The 18,449-nt window shown below is 37.6% G+C and overlaps 1 protein-coding gene and 1 non-coding gene across 3 annotated transcripts in view; one reads left to right on the top strand and one right to left on the bottom strand.

The window, feature by feature from the left end:
- STAU2 (staufen double-stranded RNA binding protein 2) overlaps positions 1–18,449 on the top strand; it is a 285,467-nt gene that overhangs the window by 199,366 nt on the left and 67,652 nt on the right. The gene's annotated exons all lie outside the window — the stretch shown is intronic.
- Positions 11,448–11,520, bottom strand: TRNAG-UCC (transfer RNA glycine (anticodon UCC)). The gene has a single exon. It is a non-coding gene; the product is annotated as a tRNA-Gly (tRNA).

The following is an 18,449-nucleotide window of genomic DNA, read 5'->3' as shown; positions in this document are numbered from 1 at the left end:
CTTAATATCTGTAAATTAATGAATACCATAATCATATTCCCCTATATTTCATTAAATTTTATACATAGTGATATATTTAGTGCTTAGTATACCTAGAGACCAGTCCACTTCTAATTTGAACAGGTCAGTTTCCTTGCATGGTATTTTGGGTTATAGCCAACCAACCCAGAATGTGATATAAAGTAGATTTATTGTTTCAATTGCAAATAAAAAAATCATACCAAACAAGAGTAAAAACTCTTCCTTTTATCAATAGAATATATTGCTTTAGAAATGGGAACAGAGTTAAGGTTTTTATACTAAATATATGATAAAGGAACTCTGAGATTGTAATAAAGTGTTCTTATTATACATTACCCTGGGGTATTCTACAGTGTCTTGTAATTTTTTAATCTCCATTTTGTTGACATAACACAACTGGAAAAATGTTTTTCCTTCTGTATGCAAATAAGCAATCTGCTGCTGCTGCTGCTGCTGGTAAGTCGCTTCAGTCGTGTCCAACTCTTTGTGACCCCATAGACAGCAGCCCACCAGGCTCCCCCATCTCTGGGATTCTCCAGGCAAGAACACTGGAGTGGGTTGCCATCTCCTTCTCCAATGCATGAAAGTAAAAAGTGAAAGTGAAGTCGCTCAGTCGTGTCCAACTCTTAGCGACCCCATGGACTGCAGCCTACCAGGTTTCTCCATCCATGGATTTTTCAGGCAAGAGTACTGGAGTGGGGTGCCATTTCCTTCTCCGAAATAAGTAATCTGTAAGATTTTAAATGTTAGTTGTTATCAAAAATTTTCATTAAAATTTAAGTTAATGTTATTTCTTAAAATTTTTTTTATTTCTAATTGCAGTGCAAATGGTTTACAGTTTATTGATAATACAGATCATTTTAAGAGTCCTAGGGACTTCCCTGGCAGTCCTCTGATTAAGACTTGCCCTCCAGTACAAGGGATGTGCATTTGAGCTAAGATGCCTTGAGGCCAAAAAAACAAAGGGACAAGACGGAACCAATATTGTAACAAATTCAGTAGAGCATTAAAAAATGTGAGACCATTATTTAAAAGAGAAAGAACTCACAAAAAAGAGTTTTTACTCTGAACAAAGATTTTTAGATTTTTAATAGAACTCCGATATTCAGACCTATAGATCAAACTGAACTAGTTTTACTTTATATCTTCTTTTGAATTTACCATAGATGGACTTGAATATCATTCAGTCATCAGACTTGATTGCATATAAAGATGAGAGAAGTACCTGTTCATAGAGGCAAAATGTCCGTTGGCAAAAATGTTATTTTGAAAAATTCTGTGCGTTCATTGTATCACCTACTTGCTTCACATATATGTCTCTATTTAAGCATCTCTCTATTAATCTCTCTTTGGGAGATACATTTCAAAAGAGTAGACATTCATGTACTCCTCCTCCTCCCCAGTAATTTAAAATGCATGTTATTAACTTGAATTCAGTGTTTGTTGATGATTCTTCTGTTGCCTTTTGAGGTAAAATTTACATATAATAGAATGCACAAATCCTAAGTATACCAGCTGACAAGTCTTGACTGTGTGCCTGTGCAACTCAAGCCTCTATCAAGATATAAAATATTACCATCGCCACAAGAAATTCCCCGAGGTCCCTTTTCCATAAATCCCAGCCCTTGCCATCATCAAAGGTAACTATTGTTCTGATATTATTCCATTATCTATTAGTTTTGCCTGTTCCAGAACTTCATATAAATAAACTCATATAGCATACACTTGCTTGTGTATTGCTGCTTTTATTCAGCAAAACGTTTTGGGGGTGTATCCATGTTGCTGTGTGTATCTGTGGTTTGTTTCTTTTTACTGCCAAATAGTTCAGTATTTTATTGTAGGAATAGACCACAGTTTGTTTATTCATTCTCCTTCTGATAGACACCTGAGCTCTTTCCAGTTTTCAGCTACCATAAGTATAGCTGTTATGAACATTCTTGTACAAGTCTTTTATGTTTTCATTTCTCTTGGATCAGTCCCTAAGAGTAGATTTCTGGGTCATAGGGTAGGTGTGCATTTTGTATAAGACATCGTTTGATGCTCCCACCAACCACATGCAGAGTTCAGTCGCTGCACATCTTTGCCAACATTGGGTGTGTCCTTTTAATTTTATTCATAATGTGGGTGTGTAATGATATCTTATGTTGGTTTGAGTTTGTTTTTCCCTGATGACTAATGATGTTGAGTACTTTTTCATGTGTTTATTGGTCATTCATATATCTTTCTTTGTGAAGAATCTGTTCAGATTTTTGCCCATTTTAAAATAGGTTGTTTGTCTTTTTATTGTTAAGGTATAGAAGTTCGTTATTGGTCTCCTAGATACTAGCCCTTTGTCATATATGCTTTACAAGTATTTTTTTCCTGAGTCTTTGGCTTCCTTATTCTCTTCTTTGCAGTGTATTTTCATGAGTACAAGTTTTTAATTTTGATACAGTCCATACATTTTTACTTTATGATAATTTATCTTTGTTTTAAGAAACTTTTGCCTAGTCCCAATTTGTGAAGATATTCTTTTTTCTGTGTAAGAGCTTTATAGTTTCAGCTTTTACATTTAAGTCTAAGTGAAGTCGCTCAGTCGTGTCCGACTCTTTGTGGCCCCGTGGACTGTAGCCTACCAGGCTCTTGCGTCCATGGGATTCTCCAGGCATGAATACTGGAGTGGGTTGCCATTTCCTTCTCCAGGGGGTCTTCCCAACCCAGGGATCGAACCCGGGTCTCCCGCATTGGAGGCAGCCACATTACCCTCTGAGCTGCTAAGGTAGCTCTAAAGGTAACTTGTGTGTGGTGAGAGAAGTCTAAGTTTTGTTTGTTTCTTTGTTTACACGTGGCATTCAGTTAGGGAATGCTAACATAGTTGGATTACTTTGATGTTTTGTTGAAAATCAAAGGACCAGATTGTGTGAGTCTGTTCTGGTTTTCCTATTCTGTTCCATTCATCTGTTTGCCAGTCTGTATGCTGATATTTTTGTTGTTTAGTCGCGAAGTCATGTTTGATTCTTTGTGACCCCATGGCTGCCTCATACCAGGCTTCCCTGTCCTTCACTATCTCCCAGAGTTTACTCAAACTCATGTCCATCGGTGATGCCATCCAACTATCTCTTTCTCTGTCACCCTCTTCTCCTCCTTCAGTCTTTCCCAGCGTTGGGGTCTTTTCCAGTGAATGAGTGGATTCTTGGCATCAGGTGGCCAAAGTATTGGAGCTTCAGCTTTAGCATCAGTCCTTCCAATGAATATTCAGGGTTGATTTCCTTTAGTAAATATGCTAACATTACTGTACTTTATATGAAATGAATGGTGATTTTGATATCTTTATCATAACTTTGTATTAAGTGAATGACGATGTTTAACAGCTGCATATATGGCGTTGTATGTATGTAACTTTATTTTCTGGCCAGTTTTTAATTTAATTTAATTTTAATTTAACTTAATTTCCAACTTTGTACTACCATAAAAAATACTGTCTTGCACATATATCTTTCCCTACTTGTTGAATTATCTCTTCAGGGTTAATTTCTATATGGGAATTCTGGGTCAAAAGATGAGGACATTTTTCATTTTGATGCATAAACCCAATCTGTCTTTTACACTCCCATCAACTTTAGTATCAGGGTACCCTGTTTCCTCTTACCATGTGAGGAGTTAAACTTAATTTTAATAAGAAGAATTAGTGAACTTGGACTCTGAGAGCTTGTGTATATAGTTGTGTATCTGTTTATGGATTGTCATTTACTTACAAATCCTCCTAATTTTTCTCTCCAAATAAAGTGGAAAGTATTTTCCAACAGGGTATGTCTTGGCTATACGAAATGATTTCCTAAGCCTCAGGTTCTATTTTCGCTTTTGCTGGTAATGACTGTGTGTTAACAGAGCAGTAGGTGAGGCTGACTAAGCTGGTGAGCATCACTCTGACTGTGGAGTCACCTCCGAGAACTCTCACTGAACTCTGTACTTAGGCTTTCAAAACAACGAAAAAATCCTTGAACAATAGAAAATAGTCTGGGCTCATTTAATGGATACCTGGTAATTTTCTGACATAATAGTAGCTTGTATTGCACAGTTTACAGTGCCAATCTGAATCAGTAACAATGCAATGCTTCATTATTTTTGTACTCTGTATTTGTACTAAACTCTTAAATGTTGAGAGTTGAAAACAAAGCTTGGTACTGGACCTCTTTTCATGCCCCCCCTCCTCCCTCATTTCTTGGTGATGTGGGAAGGAATTTTCCATTAACTCTCTTTGTGGCCAGTTTAAAGGAAAAAAAAAAAAATCAAAACATGCCAAATCAGGAAAACACTGAACCATGAGATCTTGACCAGCTTAACAGTTTCTTTCCTTAAGTATTTTTACATTGCTAAATGAGGCTTAAATCTGATTTATTTCTTATCAGCAGATGGACATTCTAAGTCCTAAGACATAAAGAAATACCTCTGTGATCTTTGACAAATTGCTGATGTGTGTGTGTGTTCGTCACTTAGTCGTGTCCAACTCTTTGTGACCCCGTGGACTTGTAGCCCACCAGGCTTCTCTGTCCATGGAATTCTCCAGGCAAGAATACTGGAGTAGATTGCCATTTCCTTCTCTAGGGGATCTTCCTGACCCAGGGATCGAACCTGGGTCCCCTGCATTGCAGGCAGATTCTTTACCATTTGAGCTATAGGGAAGTCAGACAAATTGCTGAAATCTTTACTAAATCTTTGTAGGTCTCCGTTTCCTCATCTGTAAAACAAGGGACTTGGTCTTTGGTATCTCCAAGACTCCTTGCTGTTCTATAATTCTTTGATTGAATTGTCCCAGATTTCCAACTTAGGATAAAAGTTTTATTTGAAAATCAGTAGATTTTAAATATAGCGTAGCTAAATATTTTGGGTTAGAAACGAACATAAGTACAGAAATTTTTTAAATGTATTTAAACCCCTGAAACTACAATTTCCTCAGCTATGCACGCTGTGCCCTCCTAAATAATGTCAGAGCAGAAATCTAGGATTTTTTTTCCATGCAAGCACACACAGAAATGTTAGGGAAATAGACTATGTGCTTTTTTTGAATCACCTGTTGAGAAAATGGGCAACTATTGACAAGTCTGATTCATGGTTGAGTGACTGCTCTGCTAGTCTTCACATGATCCCCACTGAGCAAAATCTTTGACCGCCTGCTAAAACGAGGTCTGTTTGAAGTTTCTTTTTAACATTTCCAAAACGTTAATTCAGCAGGATGTCTCCACTGGGGTTCTCCATGTCACCAAGTCAGCAGCTGCTGAAATCCATTCACTTCAGCATGAAATGTTTTCATAAGTGCTTTTTCTATTTGTGACAACAGCAAAGTAAACAAAAGACTAAAATTCTACCTCATTCAACATTTACATGTGTTAAAACTGCTTCTGATTGCAGTTTACATTCATGGTATTTATTTGCAAGCGTTGATACCAAAAGACAGGTTTACTGCAGAGGATTTGAAAGTAGCCTGGCCTGCAAAATATACTACACTGTGTGCCTCTTTTTAAAGTAATGTATCTAAATATTCAGACTTTGAATAAATAAGAATTTATGCTATGTTTTTAAAGTAAAAGTTTATATTTCTTATGAAGCTATGATTTTTGTGTGTGTGTACTTGTGTGTCCATAGTTGGTTTAGTATATATTTACATCCCCATGAACTGTTTGTTAATTTTGAAAATTGAATAGTATAATTGTAAAATATAGTAGTATTTATAAATTCTTTCAGAAGTTTCCTGCTTTAAAAGGAAAGATATTAAGCTTTCAGGGGCATAATTTAACAGGATAAAGTAATGCAAAATTCTTAAAGTAAAGAATTGAGGATGGAAAAATCTGATGGTAAAGATAAGGCACACCAAGGTCTACAGATGATATTGAATTGTTTAAATAGGGCTGTACTCCTTAGAGCAAGGATCTCTTATTCACTGTCAGTAAAAGCCATATATATCTCTCATTGATTGCAGAGTTAAGCATGAGAACTGCTATGTTTTCTTGGTATGGTCTGAGCTAATAAGCCCCTTTGTCTGTTTATTCAGGCTTTAAAAGACCTAAGTGTAGTTTTATAAGTTCATTAACCCTCTTCAGTCTTTGAGATGCATTTCACTTTCATATTATCAAATTTCATGACATACAAAGAATTATCAGATCAACCCATTATACAGCCAAGCAGCATGAAGTCTTTTTCCATCTACAGGGAGAACATTGTATAAATCAGGCTCTCAGGTTTCAGTGGGAGGCAGAGGGTTGCACCGTGTCCATTTGTCAAGTTGATCGCACCGCAGCGAGGTTACATTAGCTTGTCTTTGAACAGAAGTGAAATCGTATGCGAAGCTCCCCTTTCTGTCATCTACACTAACATCCATCCTCTTAAACCAAGGCCTTGGAGAAAAACAAAGTGATGGCCCAATATAATCAGTCACTCAAGTTGTCTGTCATCTGTTTTCTTAAGGAAATGACTTTTAAGTCAGAGCAGAGAACTGTAGAAAATTAACAAGGTTTGTAGTAAAAGTAGGTGGAATTTTTTTTAAACTGCAGATGTCTTTTTGAGAAGATTTGATATGTAGAATGCCAAAAAGGACTCCCCCGCCCCAACCTCTTTCTTTAATAATGAACCTCCTGAAATTTATTACTTCTGGAACAATAGACCTACTGCTGTTAACAACCAGAGTCTTTTTTGCTTAATGTGACTACCAGTTAATGCTCCTGAGAAACTTTCTGTAAAACTGAGTCTACAAAACGTTCAGCTTCAGTGGATCCTCCTACAGCTAGCTCACCAACTTTCAATTTAGCGCTATCTGAATTTCAGTTGTGTAATGGCAGATCTTGCAGCTAGGAGTCTGCTGTAGGGTAAATGGTACTTTACATGTAAAGTATTAACATTTTGTCTAATATTACACTTAGACAATTTCTTTGAAACTGTTAGTCTCTGTGGAAACCCTAACTGTATTGCCAAATGATAGTCAATCTGAGGGGGGTGATCAAATTTGCAAGTTTTATTTCCCTAAGCTTATTTTATGGGCTGAAACACTCAGGTCATTTGCACCCTGTCTCATTCATCACAAAGTAGTTAAACTCAGATTGTTAAACCAGGAGATATTAGCTGACAGACAGTGGTACATTAGATTAAGGCCTCCTTCAGTTGCACTCAACTATTTAGCCATTCCATTTGTGTGACATTTATAGCAAACTGTGTTTGGGGTGGACTTTAAAAGAAGCAGGAAGAGAATTTTAAAACAAGGGGAAATAACCAATCATTTTTTTTTCAGTAATATGATTCATATATTTTTTAATCTTTTTCATTTGCTCTATCAGTCACTAATATTGAAGACCTCTTGAAAAAGAAGCAAGTGTGCTTAAATGTAAAGGAAGTCTCCCTTGTGTTTGCTCTGTAAACATACTTAATAGTTTAAATGATTGTTAGATTTTTTAATTTGGAAAAAACACCCCTTCTGTCAAAGTGTTGCTAAAAGCACATTCAATCTGTTCTTAAAAAATATTCTAGAAAGCCCCCAAAGAATTAGTAGACAGAACTGATCCATACTTCTCAGTACTGGAGAATAGAAACTTGGATTTTTCAAAAAGGAAAAGAAATGCACACTTATGTTAATTATAATTAATGCATTTTGCAAAATGCAGTAGTAACCCCTACATTACCACCCTCCGTGAGTTATTCAACATGCTATTATAGAGAAGCTTTATTGTTTTCTTCCCTTGGGAAATGTATGTGAACATTTGGAATTGGTGAACTTCTGAGAAATCCACAAGATCAATCTTGATTCGTTTATTTTTCTTAGCAAAGATTTTGATAGCCTGGTCTAGCTTTTTTCTCTTCTAAGAGCATTCCTTATTTTCTCTGTTAAGGAATGAAATGTTATTAAAAGCAACTCATAAATGAAAGAGCGAAAAACAGTTTTAAGTAACTGAATCTTTCATTGTCAGTGAGGAGGCCTCAAATTTAAAAGACTGATCTTTAATTGCCCTTTTCCTCATATTTTTTCCCAATGTAACCTCAAGGTGATTTTTAGAGTTATGTCTTAATTGAGTGGTCATTTTACCTTTGCTTTAGAGCAATTTATTACCACTTTATTTCCTTTATTACAGGTTTATTTCCTTGGACTAGCCGAGACATAAATGCTGGGTTCTTTGTAATCAGAAGCTATTTTATGATGAATTTGTTCTTCAAATAGGAAATCTTGAGCATATTTTTTTAACCTTGCATCCACAACTGGATGCAAACCTGATGTCATTTGCACAGAAAATATATAAAATACATATATGTTGTTTTGTGATTTTTAGTCCCATCTTTTTATTTGGAATTATGTTTATAAATAAAAATAATTTAAAAATTATATGCTACATAAGAGTCTACTTACATTGCCCCACTGTTCTTTTAAAGGACAAAATTGTTCCTAGTAAAGTTTTGATTCATTCACCCATATATTCCCATAACATTTACCTAGTACAAACTTTGTGCCACAAAACTGAAACTGTTTTGCCTGGACTAAATATTTGCATCATACGAAATGTTTTTTGTTTATAGTAAACTGATTTTTTTCCCCCAAAATTAGATTAAAATTTTTCTATTTCAGAGTCACCAGTTCTCCCAAATAATTTCATCACTATCAGTTAATACATGTTTTGACTCACTATAAAGCATGAATTCATTTTTATCTTAAATATAGGTTGCACCTAATGAAAATTTATATCTGGTTTTTAAGTAACTTTACCCTCTCCTTTCTTAGATCCCAAATGTTGGTTTTCCTTTCTGGTGTCAGTTGTTAATTGGAATCAAGCTAATTTGGTCTGGAATTGTTTAAACCACCGTTCAACATTAATATTACTGACACAATATTGCCTTCTACAGATATATTTAAAGCTCTTAAAGATGTGCAAACATGCCATATGTGGGGAGTTGGCAAGAAAAGTGTTCCTTTTTGTGTTGCAGAGTGCAGCAGGAACAGGCAAGAGTTGCACATTAAACAAACAAATCAGATCCTCTATCATCCTCTTTATCAAATAGAAGGGCACTCCTGGGTGTTTATGTGAAGGGAGAGAAAAGTGCATTCTTCATCCATAATCACTGCCATGTTTGGGAACCTCCTCTATTATTGCAGAAAACTCACTGTCTCTTTACCTCTTTATTAATTTCCAATGACAGTCAAAGGTTTTCAGTTTGAGGAGGAAACACCAGGGTCCCTCTCTTCTATCAAGACAACCAAACTCCACTCCCACCCCCCACTGGAGTTACTAGCAGGCACTGAGGCCCAAGGTCTTGTCCAGAGGTAGTATCAGGGAAGCCGTTCAATAAGACGTTCTCCACGTCACTTCCCTGACTGCCCTATGGGTAGCACTGGCAGCTTCATGGACAAGAGTGTTCTTAAACTAGGGCTCCATTAAAATGCTTCGTTGCTTGAATGATGTCACAAGTAGGGGTGAAGGAGCATATTACATTTGTCACTCACACCAATTTCAAGAGTTACATGGCTAATGAAAGAGGAAAATTCTGAAATGTTAGGTATGGTTTTCTGTGATCATTATAAGACATTTTCTTGTATTCCTAGCTTAAAACAATTGTTTAAAAGCAGATATGGAGAATAGATATTTTTCAGGAAAAACTGATGGGTGATGGGTGTTTTCTGTTATTAGAACTCATGTTTAGTAAAAAAAAAAAAAAATGTTTTGCATTTAATACACATACACATAGATAGTTAATCATACACAAGAGCAGTCTCCAGTACAGGCTTGTAACATCCACTCCTTGCACATAGAATTTGATCATTTTTCTCTATTTACATAATATTTTGAGTAGCCTAGTCTCAGACTTCCCTGGTGGCTCAGACGGTAAAGCGTCTGTCTACAATGCGGGAGACCCGGGTTTGAGCCCTGGGTTGGGAAGATCCCCTGGAGAAGGAAATGGCAATCCACTCCAGTACTATTGCCTAGAGAATCCCATGGACAGAGGAGCCTGGTAGGCTACAGTCTGTGGGGTTGCAAAGAGTTGGACACGACTGAGCGACTTCAGTCAGTCAGTCAGTCTCAGGTAAGATGTCTGTGGAGAGAGGCCTGGCCTCCATTTTTTTTCTCCCTGTCTGGACTCCTTATCAGAAGAATCCAAGATCCTAAACAGTAGACCCAGCAGACCTTGGCAGCCTCTTCTCCCACCATCCCACAGGCACTCTTTGGCTTTGGCCAAACCACCTAGTTTCCTTGGGCTTTCGTGATGGTTTATTTTGTTCTTGCTTTTTCTTTCATACGTATATCATCATCCTTTGAAATCTCATTGCAGAGGTCACCTTTTTCCAGAAACAAGTTTCTTAATTCTCTGTTGTTGTTCACTCACCAAGTCATATCCAATTCTTTACGACCCCGTGGACTGCAGCACACCAGACTTCTCTGCCCCTCACCACCTCCCGGAGTTTTGCCCAAGTTCATGTCCATTGAATCGGTGATGCCATCCAACCATCTCATTCTCTGTCACCCTCTTCTCCTTCTGCCCTCAATCTTTTCCAGCACCAGGGTCTTTTCCAATTTTTTTTAAGTTCTATAGTTTTTTAAATCAATTTTTATTGGAGAATAGTTGATTTACAATGTTGTGTTTCTACTGTACAACAAAGTAAATCAGCTATACATTATAACTATATCCCCTGTTTTTGGATTTCCTTCCCATTTAGGTCTCCACATTTAGGAATTAAGTAGAGTTCCCTGAGCTACAGTAGGTTCTCATTCATTATTTATTTTATTCATCGTATCAATACTGTGTATATGTGAACCACCATGCACTTTTTCACTTCTCTCCTGAAGCCACTTGGTCGTTGGATTTTGTAAATTCCCTGTTGGGCTGAGGATCGTTTTCTCCTAAGTACACAGAGTGGGGCGGGATGGGGATGGGGAAGAACGTCAATGCTATATGTCATATCAAACTGATTGATCATTTTAGAACCAATTATCATCTTAAAAGTGTAGGGATTTAGTTCCCTAAAAAGCAAAACAGAGCAACATTTTAAAAATTGCCTGTAATACCAGTTGCTGGTGTTGAGGACATATTGTGAATTCTAGTAACAGGGACTTCCCTGGCAATGCTGGTTGACAAGCTGCTGCTTTGTGCCCGTGGAATTTGGAATGTGTCCATCTGAACTTGGTCTTGGAAGAAAATTACTAAATAATTAACAAGGTATGGAAAAAGCAGATACCTTAAGGTTATGTCTTTTTCTTCTGTTGGGGCCAATTGTTAAACATTATTTAATTAGAGAGCATTTTATAGGAAACCTTAAACTAACCTCCAGTGTGTGTAGTTTTTGCATTTTTTTCTTTATTTCTGTTAACATTTTTGGTCATAACCGGAGGAGCCTGGTAAGCAACAGTCCACGGGGTCGCAAAGAGTCAGACACGACTGAGCGACTTCACCTTCACCTCATGCTGCATGTGGCATCTTAGTTCCCTGACCAGGGATCGAACCTGCACCCCCTACAATGGAAGTGTGGCACCTTAACCACTGGGCCACCAGGGAAGTCCCAGTCTTTGCATTATTAATTGCCGTAAACTAGGAATCCCAGGCTGCTTCGTTCTTCTATATATTCAGCAGAAATCATGAATAGGAAAGCAGGACCTTTTCTCTCTAACTTGGGTGTTGGTAAACAGAAGTAACATCCACCTTACAAACCAACCTATAATATGTGGGTGTGTGTGCTAAGTCACTTCAGTTTTGTCTGACTCTTTGCGATGCTATGGACTGTAGCCCACCAGGCTCCTCTGTCCATAGGGATTCTCTAGGCAAGAATACTGGAGTGGGTTGCCATGCTCTTCTCCAGGGATCTTCCCGACTCAGGGATCGAGTCCGTGTCGCCTGCATTGCAGGTGGATTCTTTACCACTGAGCCACTGGGGAAACCCAAGCTATCACATACTTACTTTTACTGTAAGTAATAGGTGAGTTTGGTAAAACATTATTGAACCCTCCCCACATCAGAATTCATGTAATAAAAAACCATCCATTAACAAGATTCTATTGTGCTAGTGGAGGTGATGGAATTCCAGTGGAGCTATTTCAAATCCTCAAAGATGATGCTATGAAAGTGCTGCACTCAATATGCCAGCAAATTTGGAAAACTCAGCAGTGGCCACAGGACTGGAAAAGGTCAGTTTTTATTCCAATCCCAAAGAAAGGCAATGCCAAAGAATGCTCAAACTACTGCACAGTTGCACTCATCTCACACACTACTAAAGTAATGCTCAAAATTCTCCAAGCCAGGTTTCAGCAATACGTGAACCATGAACTTCCAGATGTTCAAGCTGGTTTTAGAAAAGGCAGAGGTACCAGAGATCAAATTGCCAACATCCACTGGATTATCGAAAAACCAAAAGAGTTCCAGAAAAACATCCACTTCTGCTTTATTGACTATGCCAAAGCCTTTGACTGTGTGGATCACAATAAATTATGGAAAATTCTGAAAGAGATGGGAATACCAGACCACCTGACCTGCCTCTTGAGAAACCTGCATGCAGGTCAGGAAGCAATAGTTAGAACTGGACATGGAACAACAGACTGGTTCCAAATAGGAAAAAGAGCACGTCAAGGCTGTATATTGGCACCCTGCTTATTTAACTAATATGCGGAGTACATCATGAGAAACGCTGGGCTGGAAGAAGCACAAGACGGAATCAAGATTGCTGGGAGAAATATCAATAACCTCAGATATGCAGTTGACCCCACCCTTATGGCAGAAAGTGAAGAGGAACTAAAAAACTCTTGATGAAAGTGAAAGAGGAAAGTCAAAAAGTTGGCTTAACGCTCAACTTCAGAAAAAGAAGATCATGGCATCCGGTCCCATCACTTCATGGGAAATAGATGGGGAAACAGTGGAAACATCCTTATATTTATATTATATTTTTGGGCTCCAAAATCACTGCAGATGGTGATTGCAGCATGAAATTAAAAGACGCTTACTCCTTGGAAGGAAAGTTATGACCAACCTAGATAGCATATTCAAAAGCAGAGACATTACTTTGCCAACAAAGGTCCGTCTAGTCAAGGCTATGGTTTTTCCAGTAGTCATGTATGGATGTGAGAGTTGGACTGTGAAGGAAGCTGAGGGCCGAAGAATTGATGCTTTTGAACTGTGGTGTTAGAGAAGACTCTTGAGAGCCCCTTGGACTGCAAGGAGATCCAACCAGTCCATTCTAAAGGAGATTGGTCCTGGGTGTTCTTTGGAAGGAATGATGCTAAAGCTGAAACTCCAGTAGTTTGGCCACCTGATGCGAATAGTTGACTCATTGGAAAAGACTCTGATGCTGGGAGGGATTGGGGGCAGGAGGAGAAGGAGACAACAGAGGATGAGATGGCTGGATGGCATCACTGACTCGATGGCCGTGAGTCTGAGTGAACTCCATGAGTTGGTGATGGACAGGGAGGCCTGGCCTGCTGCAATTCATGGGGTCGCAAAGAGTTGGACACGACTGAGCGACTGAACTGAACTGATTGTGCTAGATTTCCAGTGCTTCACTTATATTCCAGAAAGAATACTTTAAAAACCAAGAATATTCAAATACATCTGGCTGACCTCTATTCCACTATATCATCACTTACAGTAGATATATATACTCAGAACTAACCTTTGTCTTTTAACATTTTAAGGATTTTGTGTTGTCGTCGTTGTTCAGTTGCTTAGTTGTGTCCAACTTTTTGCCACCCCGTGGACTGCAGCAGGCCAGACTTCCCGGCCCTTCACTATGTCCTGGGGTTTGCTCAAGCTCACATCCATTGAGTCAGTGATACCATCCAACCATCTCATCTTCTGCTGTCCCCTTTTCCTCCTGCCCTCAATGTTTCAAAGATTTTATGTTAACTTGAACTAAATTCCAATGCTCTGTAGCCATTCTAGAAGCAGCTTCAAAACAATGACTTCTTCTGTACTCCCATACTCATAAATATTAAATTTGTGAAATTGTTTTTATATCATGTCATTCTGCTGGCTTCTAAAATATTACCATTTATTAGCAATATCCAAAGGGACCTACTGATAGGAACATGGGAACTTGATGAGCTCATGGTCATTGTCATCCCTGTCTTTGTATGAAATGTAGCCTTTTAAATTGTCATTGACACTAAAAGCGAACACTAATCGCATCTTAATATGAGACTTAACTCTGGGCATGACTATATTTTTCTTTTCTTTACAAAAAAATGCTCCTTGCTGATGCCATGGGTAAAACAAAATCCTTAGCCTTTAAAAGAAAAGGGTAAGAACAGTGACTTTGTAAACATCACTTCAGTCAAACTCTGATACCAAATACCACATTATGTTCAATGTGTGTAGGCATGGCCTCAGAATGTCCCACACAGTTAATCTCCAAGTCCCACATATCAATCACACCTCCTTCACATACCTGGCCTGGAGCCTTAATGGAATTCCTCCTCGTTATTGCAGTGATAGCTCACTTCCTCTGTTTTTCCAATTGGCTGGTCATTGTGCCAACTTCTTCAAGGAGCCTTTCTTACCTACGCAACCCTGTAATGTTGTAATATATGCTGACAGTTCATTTATACAGCCCTTCTGGTTCCAAATGTTTTTTTTGTTTAATTACTGACATTTAATCATCAGAAGAGATTGCATTTTCTCTAGATCCTGCAGCTTGGCTTAAAAATGCTAAGTTAATAGTACATTACTGAACTGTAAGATTTCAAAGGTTTGAAAATTCAGTATTGAGAAAATTCATTAAACTTTGCACTGATCACCTTTGAAATTATAGATAAGAGCTGTGTAAAGGGTAACATATAAATAACATATTTTAAGAGGAGTGAATTTGAAATTATAACAAACCAAGTCGATGATTGTTCATATTATCTAGACAATTTGTGGAGTTTTTTTTTCCTGATTTCAAGTTCTTGTGGACATGCTTTTGCTTTCATATGACAGTCTCCTCTCTCCTTAATATTGTTAAAATCCCTTCAAGGCATGATCCTTTTTAATCTTTTATCAGCATGTTGAAAACACTTTTTTCTGTGACTCCATTTTTATGCTACTAGAAATAGATACCAAAGAGGAAAGATCTACCACGCTGTCTTTCAGTGTTGTTTCTTGTTTTAGGCTTTCAAATTCTTTTGGTGACCACTGACTACTCTGTGCATGAGGCTTTTTAAAAAACAATTTCTTGTGTAAGGTACAAAGCAAATATTAAATATTATATTTGGTTCTGATACAAGGAAATTAGAAAAGGTATGGGAGCTCTGTTTACCATTCTTTGTAGAGAAAACCACCAAGTAAGCCACCCTAATTGACTAAATAGCTCCCATATTTAATATGAACCTAATTCTTCTGTGATCCCCAAAATGAAGTTCTGACGTTTTATTTAGTGAGTGGTTCAAATCAATATATAAAAATAATTACTTAATTACTGCTATATGATAAAATTTCTATACCACAATTAATGAGTCTTGATCTTTCTGATTGCAAAAAATTAAGTAATATATAGCTTGTAACCCAAATAAAAGACTTCTGTTAAAAATAAAACTTAGGACATTTCATATAAATATATAGTCTAGACCATATTAGAGGCAAAACACTGCAATGGCTTCTGCTACTGTTTCTTTTTTTAACTTTTTATTTTATATTGGAATATAGCCAATTAATGGGGCTTCCCAGGTGGCACTAGTGGTAAAGAACCCACCTGCCAGTGCAGGGGATGTAAGAGATACAGGTTTGATTCCTGGGTTGGAAAGATTTCCCTGGAGGAGGGCATGGCAACCCAGTCCTGTATTCTTGCCTGGAGAATCCCATGGACAGAGGAGCCTGGTGGGCTACAATCCATAGTGTTGCAAAGAATCGAATGGACATGACTGAAGTGACTTAGCATGCACGCACACATAGCTGATTAACAGTGTTGTGATCGTTTCAGGTGGACAGCAAAGGGACTCAGCCGTACATACACATATATCCATTCTCCCATATACTTCCCTCCTATCCAGGCTGCCACATAACATTGCCTGTGACTGTTTATTGGGGGTTTCATGTTTGGGAACACATGTAAGAATTAAAGATTTTAAAATTTAAAAAAAAAAAAAAAAAAGAAATAACTCTTGGCTTAGGCTGTTTGTGTGAGGGTGTGTGTAGTCAGTTTACAAAGTGCCAAGGCAAGGAATATCTTCTCCTTCCTTTGGATTCCTTTAATACCTAGACTGTGTCATGTAGGCTGAAATATACCAACTTGTTTACCATTCAAATGTCTATTCAATTTTTGAACTAAAAAAATTTTTTTTTTAGATTTTGAGTCTTTTTCTTTGTCCTTTGTGTTTTGAAGTTATAACTCATAGTTCTGGTGGCTCCAGTGGGAATTCTTTTGGATTTGGATTCAGAGTAATCTGCCACCTCATCTACAGACTCCCTGGCAGTGGGATCACAGGTTAGCTGTTCTGTTGGTCAGTAACATGAGTAGTACCTGCCTGGCAGGGTGATAGGGGGCATTAGATGAGATCATATGTATAAAGAACTGAGTGCAGCTGCACACCCGAGAGAAGCTTTAAAAATGGTACAGATCAGAAGTAGCAGCAGAAAGTAGTGAGGGGTATAAAAGTACATTTACATGAAAGGAGGAAGAGGGAATTCCTTGGTGGTCCAGTGATTAAGACTCCACACTTCCACTTCAGGGGACAGGGATTCAGTCCCTGATGAGGGAGCTAAGATGCTATAGGCATGCAGTGTGGCCAAAAAATAAATAAAATAAAGGGAAGCAGAATCCCGCTTCTGTGGGATAGCACTGGATAGAGTGTACATACACAGACCAACTGCAGGATAAGGAAACTTCACTCACCTTCTGTACTAGACCTTAAAGGAAACTAAGATTGTGCCTTGTAGAGCTGTTCCAAAAGGAGGGAATTGTTGAGTCATCCTGCCTTTGATTGATCCCCAAGACTCTAGTCATGTGCAGTGAAAATTCATTATGTTTCCACAAGCAGCATTGCCTACCTTTAAAGATCACAGCAGAAAACTCAAAGCGATGAATGTTTCCCCATTTTCCTGAAATGTGATTCTATTTAAAACAAATTTTAGTTCTTCGTATAGTTATTTATTCTGTTATTACACTTTAATCAGGAGTTTTATTATATAACTAACATTCAAAAATGGGCCTTTAACTGGGGCAACATTGTATAAATGTAGGGTTGCAGAAATACCCTTCTAGCTTGAGAAAGGGTTTTGGGGTTCACTTCTACCACAAATAAATATTTTTATCCAAATACTTATTCCTAGAATCAGAAGTGAGAATGGGCTCTAGGCAGGCAGTCTCAAACTTTGGCATGCACTGAAATTCCCAGGTATACTTGTTAGAACATAGATTTCTGGGTCATCTTGCAGAATCATGATTCAGTAGCTCTGGAGTGGAGCTGAGAATTTGCACATCTGTCGAGTTCCTAAGTGATGCTGATACTGGTGAGTCGCAGTGTCCTGCTCTGAATGTCATCTTTTCAACCACACAGAACTTGTTAGTATATTAGTGTTATGACTTTTGTCAGATGTTTTATAGAGATAATTGTTCCGTACACAGCCATCGGTTTTTTGCACTTGAAGAAGATTAAAAAAAAACTGAAATGGCTATATTAATATGAGACAGAGTAGATTTTAGAACAAAGACCATTCCCAAAGATAAAAATGATCGTTCATGGTAGTAAAGAGACCAGTTCATCAAGAGGCCACAATCCTAAATGTGTATGCACTTATCAACAGAGTTTCAAAATATATGAAGCAAAAACTGATAGAATTCCAAGGAAAAAATAGACAACTCAACAATTATAGTCAGAGATTTCAACACCCTTGCTCAATAACTGAGAAAAAAAAGTAGACAGAAAATCAGTAAGGATACAGAAAGCTTAAATACTATCAACCAACTTGACCAAATTGACATTAATAGAACACTCCACTGAGCACTATACACATTATTTTCAGGTACACGTGGAACATTTACCTCTACAGACCATATTCTGGGCTGTAACACAAGTCTAAATAAAGTTGAAGGGACTCAAGTCACACAACTGTGTTCTCTACCACAATAGGATTAAATTCAAAATTAATAACAGGACAAAATATGGGAAATCTCCAAAACTTGGAAGCTACAAAGCACACTTCTGAATAATGAATGGATCAAAGAAGAGATTACAAGGGGAGTTAGATCATATCTTGAATGAAAACAAAACTACAACTCATTCAAATTTTTCAGCACAGCTAAAGCAGTAATTATAGGGAAATTTATAGCACTAAATGACTATATTAGAAAAGAAGGGTCTCAGATCAATGGCTTCAGCTTTCATCCCCAAGGATTAAAAGAAGGAAAGCAAATAAGCCCAAAGTGAGTAGAATGAAGGAAATAACAAAAATCAGAGGAGAACTCAGTGAAATAATAAAAAGAATAAAGAAAATCAGTGAAACAAAAAAATTGATTCTTGAAGATC

This window comes from Capricornis sumatraensis, chromosome 11 (genome assembly GCF_032405125.1).
Source record: "Capricornis sumatraensis isolate serow.1 chromosome 11, serow.2, whole genome shotgun sequence".
Lineage (NCBI taxonomy): Eukaryota > Metazoa > Chordata > Mammalia > Artiodactyla > Bovidae > Capricornis > Capricornis sumatraensis.
This window is presented reverse-complemented; position numbering and strand designations above follow the sequence as displayed.